Below are 12,252 nucleotides of genomic sequence, written 5' to 3'. Positions count from 1 at the left end.
CGAGAGACAGACAGGCAGCAAACAGACACGTGGCTAAACAGACAAAAACGGCTGAAAAAAGACAAACGTCAAGGGCAGGGAGAGAAACCGTGAAAGGGAAGAGAGTCGGTGTGTTTGCATTTGCTTTTGTTCCCTGCTGCTCATGAGAAGGCCTCCTTACTCCACAACCCCCGCCCCCTTCCTGCCCCCCCCCGGCCCCCCCCCCCCCCAGTGAAAACAAACAGCTGCATCTGCCTGCACGCCTCTTCTCACTTGCCCAGAGCCACGGGCACGCCTGTGCCCCTTTATCTGCGCCCGCGGCATGCCATACTGCCATACCCATTGTCTTTGCCGTTGGCATGCCTGGCTCTCTCTCTCTCTCTCTCTCCCTCTGTCTCCCCTCTCTTTCCATCCTCTCTCTCCCTCTCTCTCTCTGTTCCTCTGGGCCATTGTTTGGGAGTCCTGGCATCCAGCCTGTGCCCACTCGCCGAGAGCGAGAGGGCTGCACTCATCGCCTTCAGGATGGGTTGCCATGGATAATTCTCCATGGCACTCTCTCGCTCGTAACTGGTGGAGGTAGCAACAACAACAAAAAAAACTGCGCAGTGCGCTGCCAAAGGTGCTGAAGGTTAATGCGGCCGTTGGTATGCTACGCGTCGCTCCAGGGGTGAATAGGGTATCAGGATGGAGACAGGCCACTGCGAGGCTATCTGGGATTTTCAAAAGTTGAGATTATCTGGCATTAAACCAGCGACTGGTTGGACTGAAGGATAGTGCAATGCTCTAAGTCACAGTTGGTGACATTATCAGTAGATAACAAACTTTCAGTGGGACATCAGCCAAATTCCTGTTGTGGTTTGGCTGAAAAGGGGAGAAAATGTTCAAACGGTGAGGCGAGTCCACCAATGACCACAAGGGGTTTGGCGTGATGTTTTTTTAGAGTTGGATTGCGCACTTGCTTTCCTGGCTGAAGTGTTGTTGTGGGTGTGCTGTTTGTGGTGGCGGTGATCATTTTGCCGCTGGCTGGAGAGCGCTGAAGTGCACAGCCGTGTCCAGCGCGCTGCTCAGGTGCTGGTCAGCCGACGAGAGGGGGGCAGCGTCCAGAGCCGAGGCGTGAAGTGAAGGGCTCTTTAGTGGTTGAGTGTGTACGTGTGCGTGCGTGTGTGTGTGTATGTGTGTGTATGTGTGTGTGTGAGTGTGTGTATATGCGTGCATGTGTTTGTGTGTGTGTGTGCATGTGCGTGTGTGTGTGCGTGTGTTTGTGTGTGTGTGTGTGTGTGTGCGTGTGTGTTTTGTGTGTACATCATATGGGCGAGGCTAGATCACACAACACATGACACATAGCAGCACTCTACTCCCTCTGCCTCTTGCTAAACACCACTTTCCTTCACTTATATACCTATTGAGAAGTACAGCAGGAGACACACACACACACGCACAAGTACCTCAGGTAGGCACACACACACACACACACACACACACACACACACACACACACACACACACACACATACAGTATACATACACACACAGACCATCCTCTAAGGCTTTTAAAGTCAAACCTCTCTCTCTGCCTCTCTCTGTGTGTGTGTGTGTGTATGAGTGTGTGTTCATCTTGGCCCACTTTACAGGACTGTAGATCCTGTCAGCTTGAGAGGCCGTCTTCTGCACGTTCCCCTGAGACCACTCACCCTCCACCCCCCCCCCCCCCCCCCCCCCCCCGCCCCACAACCCGTCTGCTCCCCTACACACTCTACAACCTCTACCCCACACAAACACACACACACACATGTACACACATACAACTCACATAATAACTCCATTCCAATCACCATCATACAGACCTTACAACCCCCCACATTACAGCCCACTACTACAGCCCTCCACGACCCCCACCAAGACACACAAACACATACTCTACATTTCACCCTGTGCATACACACACACATGCACACACAAAGGAACACCCAAACCCCTGAAACACACACACACAACTCCCAACCCTTTGGTCCCACAAAATAAAAACGCACTAAACACACAGAGACTCAGACACAACACACACACAGACACACACACTCAGACACACACACACCCCCCAGGGGCTGTGGGCTGTTCTTGTGAGGGCTACACAGAAGTACACAGAGGGAGGCCACCAATCACGGCAGGCCAGTGGACAGGCTGCAAACCCCTGATAGCGCCGCCTCACTCCTATCTGCAGTGTGTGTGTGTGTGGACATATATGTGTGTGGATACATATACTCTTTGTGCTGGGTACACTTTTTGTGTTTCTGTAAATGTGTGTAGGTCTGATTTGTGTATGTGTGTGTGTGTGTGGGTTGTATGTGTGTGCCAGAATTTGTGTTTCTTGTAAATGTTTGCGTATGTTTGTCTCTCTCTATATATATAGCCGACTGCAACATGTGTGTATATGAGTGTGTGTGTGTGTGTGTGTATGTGTATGAGTGTGTGTGTATGTGTGTATGAGTGTGTGGGTGTTTGTATGAGTGTGTGTGTGTGTCTGGATGTCCACAGAAGCTCTCTCTCACCCACACGTACTGTATGCTGTGCACTCAGGGATAATAATCACTGTCTTCTGAGACTGCCTGCACATGCTTCATAATGAGAGTCTGTGTGTGTGCGCACGCTGCTGTGTGTCTCTGGGTGTGTGCATGTGTGTGTGTGTGCATGAATATTGTATCAAGCTATGTGATCTGGTATTGTAAATGCAATTGTATTTCTCTGTTCTTAAAATCTTTCTTCTGTATCCCTCACATGACATTTGAAAGGGTTAAAAATGTGCCAGTGTTCAAACGCTGCAACACGAGACAAAGCCTCTCGCTGTCTCTCTCTCCTCTCCTCTCTACACCTTACCTGTTAAATGTGTGTGTGTGTGTATGCGTGTGTGTGTGTTTCACCGTAAGACAAGTGTTTGATCACTTTGAAAGGGGTTTATGGGGAGCCACTGCAGTGTTGTTCTCTCTCTCTCTCTCCCCCTCGCTCCTTCTCTCTCTCTCCCTCCCTTCTTCTCTCTCTCTCGGCGTGTGAGTCTCTTGCTCATTGTTATGTAATTCTAACGGGTGTTTGAAGCGCTTTGCGGGGTAAAACTTTTGACGCCATTGTTCTGCCCTCATCAGAGCCGAGGCGATGCCATTAAGACAGCGCGGAGACGTCGCGGTGACAGTGCCGCTTCTAATCAGCCCAGGCACACCTGCTGCGGAGGGGCCGCGTGCTGCCGTCACTCTCCCTGACACCCCCACCAACCGGACACACACACACACAAACACACACACACACACACACAAACAAATCATGCACTATTGCAAGCTATACCATACACAAACACACCACCATACACACAGCATTTCCTACACTTGTCTGCACACCTCCTACATAGAAGCATTTATGCTCACAGACACATGCACAAATTAAACGACATCATATCTTTGACACATTCATAGCTTATAGCAGACCAGATGACACACTTTCGAATGAATAAAATAATCACACACGCACACAAACACACACCCACATGCAAGTATTTCTCTTTCCCTCTAATCAGTCTCTTTCTTTCTCACACACACACACACACACGCACATACCCACACACCAGTACTCTCTAATCAGTCTCTCTCTCTCTCTCTCTCTCACACACACACACACACACACACACACACACAGCATTTCTCTTTCTCTCTAATCAGTCTCTCTCTCACACACACACACACACGCACACACACACACACCCCTCACACATGGGTCTGTTCTTTAAATGAGGCCAGAGGCTGGCCCAGGGGCAGACGGCGGCGGAGGTGCTGCTCAGATTCCTGCTGGGCTCCGGGGCAGTGCAGCGCAGGCCTAGGCTCAGCCTCCCTAGAGGACGGGTCTTATGGAACATATAGAGTTCTGGAACTGGAAATGGAGCACAGACATACCTCCCCTCCAACATACACACACACACACTTGGGGAGATTGGACACAGCCCATGAGTGACAGACGGTTTGGCAAATGGGGAGGAGAGGGGGAGGAGAGGCGAGCGGCCGGAGCAGCGAGAGCCACTGGACTGAGTCCATGCTGCAGGATGCAGCGCTGGAAATGTGGGCGCAGGGGCTATTTACAGAGGCGACTGCTCATCTCCAACACCCTGGAGGGGATCCAAGCTATTTCCACCAGCACTGGGATGGATCCGTCACAACACACACACACATATACACACTTAAATATGCAGCACAGCGCACAATCCCGTTGCAACAATTCTTATTCTTCTTTAAAAGCTGCACACACACACATCCACACCTCATACAGCATGCCCTATATTTTGACATGTTTTCTGTTCACTCCTACACACAGTGGCCACCCCAGCTGAACAATCCAAAGAGAGAGAGCAAGAGAGAGAGAGAAAAGACTAGAATATTCACAACTTTCCTGGTGTCCTCTACTAGGTATATTACATTAAATGTGAAATGACGACATGTTTACATATAATCTTTTATTTGTATTTTTAAGTTCAGTGCTGTGACAAGCAAATGGAAGAACTCAGGCATAGTGCACCTTTATAAAAATAGGTTTAACTGATGTTCTGATGTAAACAGTATGTTCTCTTCATTTGCTTCACTAATTCAGCCAGGTGTATCGCTTTGTCACAGCGAGGAAGAGGTGATGTTTTACCTGTTCCTGTGAAATTATCTGTTTTTAGGTTTAGTGTGCAAATGATGTGAGTGTGTGTCAGTGTGTTTGTGTGTGTGTGTGTGTGTGTGTGTGTGGGGGGGGGGGGGATGGGGGGCATTCTGAACAAGCCTCCTCAGGGCCTTGCCTGGCTGACAAGCCCCTGGATAAACACGAGGTCCTGTAAACAAAGCAGGCATCTTGTAAACGTACAACACAGTGGACAGAGACGCAAGCGGCACACTGACTTGCCCTGTGCTCAGGTTGTCACCGTCGTCTCATGATGGCCCTGAGTCGAACGAAGGGCAACACTCAGGTGATGACAGCTTTGTTACAGCACAGCGCAAAAGGAAAAAAAAAATGAAAAAAAGAAGCGTCTTCTAAATCACTCCAGAGTGTTCCGAATGAAATGAAGGTGTGCTCTGTTTTTCAGCGTAAAGAAGAGCATTTCGCTTCAGCGTCTCCTCTGCATCAGAATACTTGAAACACACCCACAAGGCATCCAAAAACGGCACACAACTACCTAGCGAAGCTCATGGCAGCTAAGCAAAGCAAATCCTGTGCCACTGAAAACGCACAGATACCGTGCCTCCTCGTCTTAAGCCTTTGATAAGGGATACCTGGCGTCATCACTTAGCAGTCCCCGGTGCTGCTAATGCTGTTATTGTTGATGTGGACTTCTCAAAAGCAGTCGTGGAGGATATAGAAAAGCTCAGCACCATTTGCAGCACAGGAACATTCAGAATATTAATTTATCCTGGAGAAAACTGTTTGCTAGTACAAGTGTACACGCTCAACCATTAAAACATTCATTGGCCTCAAAGTTTTCAGTCTTGATTTTAACCACTTTCAGGGGGACAGCAGCATTCCCAGTGCAAGTGCATAAACATATATAATACATATGTCACCCATATAATGCATGCATGATATGGCATGTATAATGCATTCCCTCTATGGTAACTCACTTTGGATAAACGCATGCAGTTATTCATTACACATGTTAATACACATCTCCAAATGGAATGGGCATCTGTGAACGATTTCTCTGTGCTGTGCATAGTTGCCTGACATACTGTAGTGGTCTTATTTTGGGAAACTGACGTAGCAGATGGGGGAAACTGATCCAGCCTCGCTGTGGCTGTACCTGCTTGGGATGCCTACTGACGGATAAGGTATTTTTCCATGCTTCTCTCCTCGCCACTGAGGGGGGACTGGGGGTGAATTCCACAGTCACTCCATCTCCTCTCCTCTCTCTCCAGATTGCTATCAGCAGACCGACTTCAAAAATAGACCAGTCTTGATGTGAGGACACTGATATAAATATAAAGTCTTTTGAACTTGCAACCTAAAATGAAGGGCTGAGTATTTCCTTGTCTGTGTCTTGGTGGTATTTTTGTAGACCTCTCAGAATGGACTGTGGACTGTCTCTTTGGGGTCTGAAACAACGGTCAGTTGCTCTGCATGTCAGGAAAGCAGGACAGCCTGAGTGCCGTGGTACAAAAGGGGAAGCAAGAGCAGCAGCAGGAGATAAATTATTCCTTCCCCCCTCTCTCTCTCCCTCTCTCTCTCCCTCTCTCTCTGTCTCTCCTCTTTCCTCCTTTCCCTCCTGTCCTTCTCCTTTGCCCTGTGCCGACCTCCTGAATCTGTGTTTTTGCACCGTCAGAAGGCATGTTCAGGATTGTGTGTGTGTGTGTGTGTGTGTGTGTGTTCCTGTGAGGGAGAGAGAGAGTAAGAGAGTGTGTGAGTGAGTGTGAGTTTGTGTTTGTGTTTGTGTGTGTGTGTGTGTGTGTCCTGCCTGTGTGTATCAGTGTGGAGGGGAGACAGCACATTTTTATGCTTTGGCTCTCACCCCTCGACCATTCCATGGGGAGAGAGTGGAGGAGGGAGGTGGAGAGACAGAATGAGGTGAGGAGAGGAGAGGAGAGAGGGGGAGGATGGGGGGAGAGAGAGTGGTGAGGAGAGGACAGGAGAGGAGGGGGAGTGCGCAGGAAGACAAGGATAGAGAGAGAGAGAGGTAAGAAGAGGGGGGGGGGGGTGAAGGCAGGAACATTAAAATGGAGAGTGGGAGAGTAGGGCTAGAGAGAGAGAGAGAGAGAGAGAGAGAGAGAGAGAGAATATGTTTTCTAGCCTTCTGGCTCGGAGCCATTCCTTGACCCCAGCAGGCTCCTTGACAGACGAGTTCCATTTCCAGTGGTTGCATCAGATATGACCCCCTACTCTGCTAACTATGGTGCAATAGTGCACGGACAGAGTATGTACGGGTGCGTGTGTGTTTTTCCTAGATACATGTACTTAATGTGTGTGTGTGTGTGTGTGTGTGTGTGTGTGTGTGTGTGTTCCACTAGCACCTCCAACCAGAGATGTGTTCTGACCTTGGCTGTGATCACACTGATGTTGACATTGTTCAAAACGCTGAGACCAAAATAACAACAACCTGTTAATATCGACTCTTCTCTTCTCTCTTTGCATTGTTCTTCTCTCACTGCCCTTTCTCTCCCCTACATACACATAAACACATGCAGTATGCACATCTTCTTTGATTTCATTCCTCCCCCTTCCTACCGCTCCTTTCTCTCTCTCTCTCTCTCCCTCTCTCCCCCACACAAACACACAGACTATCTCTCTTCTCTATCTCACGTCTGCCTTCACTCCCCCCCCCCCCCCCAATCCCACACCCCTCCCCCTTCCGTAAATGGATGCTCTCAGTGGAAGTGGGCTGTCCGGCACATCAATTTTGGTCAGATGTGACATTGCAGTCTCAGTGCACCATTAAAACCAGGTTCAGAGGAGCCTCAGTCCCTCATGCTGCTGCTGCTGCTGCTCAGGCATATGGCAAGGACACGCCACACACTCGCAAATCACACGCAAACACACACACACACGCAAATCACACACCGCACACACACACCTCAGGCTTCCTCTGAGTGTGAGTCATATGCCTTCTCTCTCTCTCTCTCGTACAAATACACACACACACATATATACAGAGGTATGAAATGGTACCCCAGAGTCCTCTGACAGAGGAGGTGAAATAATGTGTGGTTAATCAGTGGCTGGACCACCATGCATCTCGGTCTGAATGTGCTGTCGTTTTCACTGCAGTTATATAAGAGGACCTAACTTGAACATGGTACGCTTCAACAGCAGCTGCAAAGTTAGAGGCTGACTTTCATGGTTGGCTAATTCAACACCCCTCCATTCTCCCTCAAAATAAAACATGGACAACACATCAAAAAAGCAAACAAAACTGTCATGTGGTTTGCGGAACAACCACCAATTGCCTAATTATGGAATGAGATGCTCCCCCATTGCCATAGCGAGGAAGGAGGTCAGTGGCATGGCAGCCCCACTGCCCCCCACCCCCCCACCCCAGCGAGACGAGCGGACATCCCCTCCGTCCCATCCACTGATGCTCCCTCTCTCTCCAGGCTGCCAAAGGTCCGGGATCACACACACGCACACACACACACACACACACACACACACACACACACGGGAACACACACACGCACACACACACACACACACACACACTCAAGCAGTCCTCTAAAACCAACACGCCCCCCTGCTGCTGCTACTGCTGCTGCTGCCGTGAACTGCACAAGCAGAGCCGGGGACAGGGGGGCATCAGCCTCTCTCTCTCCATCTCTCTCTCTCTCCCCCTTAGCCGCAGAGCCCTGCCTCTGGACCAGGGTGAAGTAAAGCCTCCCCCCCCCACCCCCCTGCCCTGCTCAGCTCTACTGCGCTCTGCTGTGGAAGAGCGAGGAGGTGGTCAAACGCGCGCTTGCTTACCTGTGCGTCGTTTCCTGGTGGCCTCAGCGGTCAGTGCTCGCCGAGAGTCCTGTGGTCCTGCTTGCCTCCCTTGCTCCCTTCCTTCCTTTCCTCACCACTATCACAACAACAGCGAAAAGATAGAAAGAAAGAAAAAAAAAAATAGGAGGAAAAAAAGAAAAGGGAAAGCAAGAATCACAGGTCTTACTGTAACCTCCTCGTGCTATACCACATGCCAAGGGGACGAGAAAGAAGAAGAAGAAGAAGAAGAAGAAGAAGAAGAAGGGAATAAAAAAGAAAAGGAAAAATGGCAGCACGTATTCCCTCAGTCCGACAGACGGTGGAGTATGTGGCAGCGGGGCTTGTTGTTGCGGCGCTCTCCTCTCCTCTCTCGTCTTGCTCGTCGCCTCCACTGCCAGGTTCAGCAAGGGGGGGGGGTGAGGGGTGGGAGAGAGGGAGGGAGGGAGTGAGAAAGAGAGAGTGGGAGAGAGAGAGAGAGAGCTAGGGGAGAGGGAGAGAGAGGAAAGAGATGGGGTTGTGGGGGCACTCGGGGGGATAAGAAAGCAATTAGAAGGCAGCCCTCTTACTTCCAGACGGAATGTATAATGGAATTAGCTGGGGGTGGGGGGGTGGAGGTGGGGCTGCCTGCATGCCTGCCTCTTGTGTTGGTGAGTCTAGCACGAAGCCAGTTTGGGTGATGAACGCAAGAGCAGGCGAGCAAATGTGTGTGTGTGTGTGTGTTTGCATTTGTGTGCAAGCTTGTGCGTTTGTCAAGCAAGCCTCACGCAGTGAGACTGGGAGAGAGAGAGAGAGCAAGAGAGAGAAGGGGGGAAGTCATGCAGAGGAGGGGGTGAGTTGGGACCACCTGCTTTAGCGTTGTCAGCCTCTCAGACGGAGAGAGGGAGGACGCCAGCTTCAAAGGTTGCAGGTTTGCGATCTCTTGCGCTCTTTTTACCCCCTCTCACTCCCCCGTGTTTGTGTCCTGCGAGAGAGCAAGAGTAGCGTATGGATGGAGGGGCTGACGGAGACTTGCTTGATGGTGCTGAAAGAGAACTAGGGACTTTGTCAGTGTGTGTGTGTGTGTGTACGTGCTCGCGCATGAGAGTGTGTGACATGAATGAAAATAGAGAAGGCGAGAGAGAGACCGTCACACTAATCCAACCATCTTGCTCTCTTGATAACCTGATTCCTCTTCCTCAGCCTCACCCTTCAGAGGACGGAATGCACGTCGATGCGTATAGCCGCCTAATGCTACATTCGGTTGTGGTTCCGACAATTAAATTCATCATTACAACTGCTTGTGATCAGTGAATCGTTTCCCTCTAGGCTACGCATTCGCCGGCGCACACAACGTTCACCGATGCCTCTCACGTATCCCGTCTTGGCTAGTTAAAGAAAACTACGTTTTTAGGAAGTCGGTGGTGTCTGCCATTGATAATTGCTGAATATTAGGCTCAAGTGACCCTAGTTCATTACGTTTACGTTTCGACCTGATAGGCTAATTCTGACACTTAACTAGCCTACGTCCGGCGTTTTAAGAGAATAAGAATAAGCTCTAACGCGTGGACAAGGCTATCCTTGGCTATATTAATACCAAGATGAAAAAGAGCGGCGGCGTTTATGATTTCGTAACATTCACATAGCCTACACTTCTGTGAAGCAGGGGCAGTAAAATAGACGTCATGGATCTAAAGAACAGGCCTGTCTGATAGATGTAAATGTAAATGTTCTAGGACTGGCAGTAGGCTACTTTCATTTTTTCATCATCTGGCCAACGCATATCACTAGTGCCAATAAAGGATTTGCGAGTGCTGGGCAGGGACGTGCAGCTGACAATTTGCGACTGGTAGATTATCTTCAGTGCATGGGCTAGCCTACCCTGGGCGAGATCTAGTAGGCCTAATAGGCTACCGTTAAACGATAACAGACAATATTTGCATGAGTTATTTATGGAATAGCCTAATAGAGCTATAAAATAAAGCTCTATTAGGCTATTCCATAATATTCCATAGAGCTATAGTTTGGGAAAATGCAGACGGATGTAGGGCTGAACAACTCAGACGGGTGTCGGGCTCAAGTCCGTGCAGTAGCCAATAGCAGTAGGCCTATAACAACAAGCGTAACAGCAGAAAACAATTTAGGATCAGGATAACCATTAAAACATAACATAAGCCTAAGGCTATCACACATACGAAATGTTATAGCCTACTTAACATGGGAATTAACAGCAATAATTAAGCGTTTGGACGAGGACATGAAGTTTGTTTAGGCTAGCCTGTAGCCTATAGCCTAGGACCAAAGGGCCCATGTATGCTGCTTACCAGATCAAACACGACATCTATTTTCCAGAAAGTACTTGGATTAGGCTATACTGTAGGCCTAGGTCACTGTCGCCTCTTTGCGTGTTGGGCTCAATTCCTCTATTGTTATGGCCTTAGAAGTTTGAGGATTATGATGACCTTTCCCTTCTGCTGCATCTAGGCGACAACGACACCCTGTTCTGTCTTTGGCACTATTTATTATCACTTTGTAACAATCAACGGAGCCTGCCTCTAGATGTTTTCAAAACCATTCCGTCGGGTAGGCACCAAATGTCTTCGGTTGTCGGGGAGACGGCCTTTTGAGACACAGTGATAAAAAGGCACCCACCTTTGTGCAGGGTTTATAGTTGATGAGGCTATCTCGCAATTAAGGCTTGACTCTCGCGACTCTAATGTGCTTCTAATGCGGGTGATAAAAGCCATCAGCGCTCAGCTGCCTGGCAGAAACGAAGACATTCTAATGAGGAAGAAGACCACTCCTCAGATCCTACTGAAGTGGACAGTATACCTGGGGTCAGCTACTTCGCTGTAATCAGCGGTGTGTGTATGTGTGTGTGTTTGTGTGTGCGCGCGCGTCTTTTCTTCCCTTTGTGTGGGTTGGGGACTGGATGGGGGTGAGATAGGGAGGGCAAGAAAGGGGGATACAAAGGGTGTGGTGGTGGTGGGGTGTTCTCACTGTTGCCATAGAGACGGGAGGACAGTGGTCTAGATTGTTGCCATGTTGCTAGGCAGGGAGAAATCCTTACTTAAAGTAGCCTAAGCCTATACTGCTCAAGCCTTTACATGCACATCCCAATGCATTAATAACATGATGTCGATGTGAGAATTAAAAAAAAAAATATATAAAAGCAGTTCTCTGTTTATTTATGTTCAACTGTCACAGTACCATCCCCAACCCATCCCTTATTTTACATGTTTTGACTAGGAAAGGACACTTTATTGGTGACCCTATGTCAATTGTCAGCCTGTCTTCCTGGTTGATTGTGAAACATGCATTTACTTAGGCTGTTACTGCCATCTAGTGCTGACCTGCTTACACTGTTGTTTACCTGAAGACAGGCGGGCCCCCCTAAACCCTCTGTGCTAGTGGTACTACCGACAAAAAATGGGAGGTGGTAGGTTGCAGCATTGTTGTTATTTTTTTATCCTGATTCAACAGACATATTTACAAACACTAGGTTTAGACCTGCACCCAGGAGACAAATAGTCTGTCTGACAAGAGGGTATTGAAAGGCAGCTCATGATTCATTTCTCTTCGTTATGTTCAGTGATGAAACATTCAGTGATGAAATAAAGACATGCATGATTGATGATTGTTTTTAAAGGATAGTGTTTAAAACAACAACAACATATGAGTCTATAGTCATGAATCCACTCTATATTCACATGAATATTATTTTAATATTCTCCTTCTGATATACCCTTTGCTCCAGAACATAATTCGTATGCATCAGTAACTTACTTTAACATACTAACACACAAATTACTGGAATGACCTGTTATGAGATGGTACTTCATC

The 12,252-nt window shown here is 48.6% G+C and overlaps 1 protein-coding gene across 1 annotated transcript in view; it reads right to left on the bottom strand.

Annotated features, from left to right (window-relative positions):
* The window catches only part of LOC121706011 (retinoic acid-induced protein 1), a 53,758-nt gene extending 44,976 nt beyond the window's left edge, over positions 1–8,782 (bottom strand). The window contains exon 1 of the mRNA XM_042087426.1: positions 8,434–8,782. The gene's annotated coding sequence lies outside the window, so the exon portion shown is untranslated. The remainder of the gene's footprint in view (positions 1–8,433) is intronic.
* Between the last annotated feature and the right edge of the window lie 3,470 nt (positions 8,783–12,252).

This window comes from Alosa sapidissima, chromosome 3 (genome assembly GCF_018492685.1).
Source record: "Alosa sapidissima isolate fAloSap1 chromosome 3, fAloSap1.pri, whole genome shotgun sequence".
Lineage (NCBI taxonomy): Eukaryota > Metazoa > Chordata > Actinopteri > Clupeiformes > Clupeidae > Alosa > Alosa sapidissima.
This window is presented reverse-complemented; position numbering and strand designations above follow the sequence as displayed.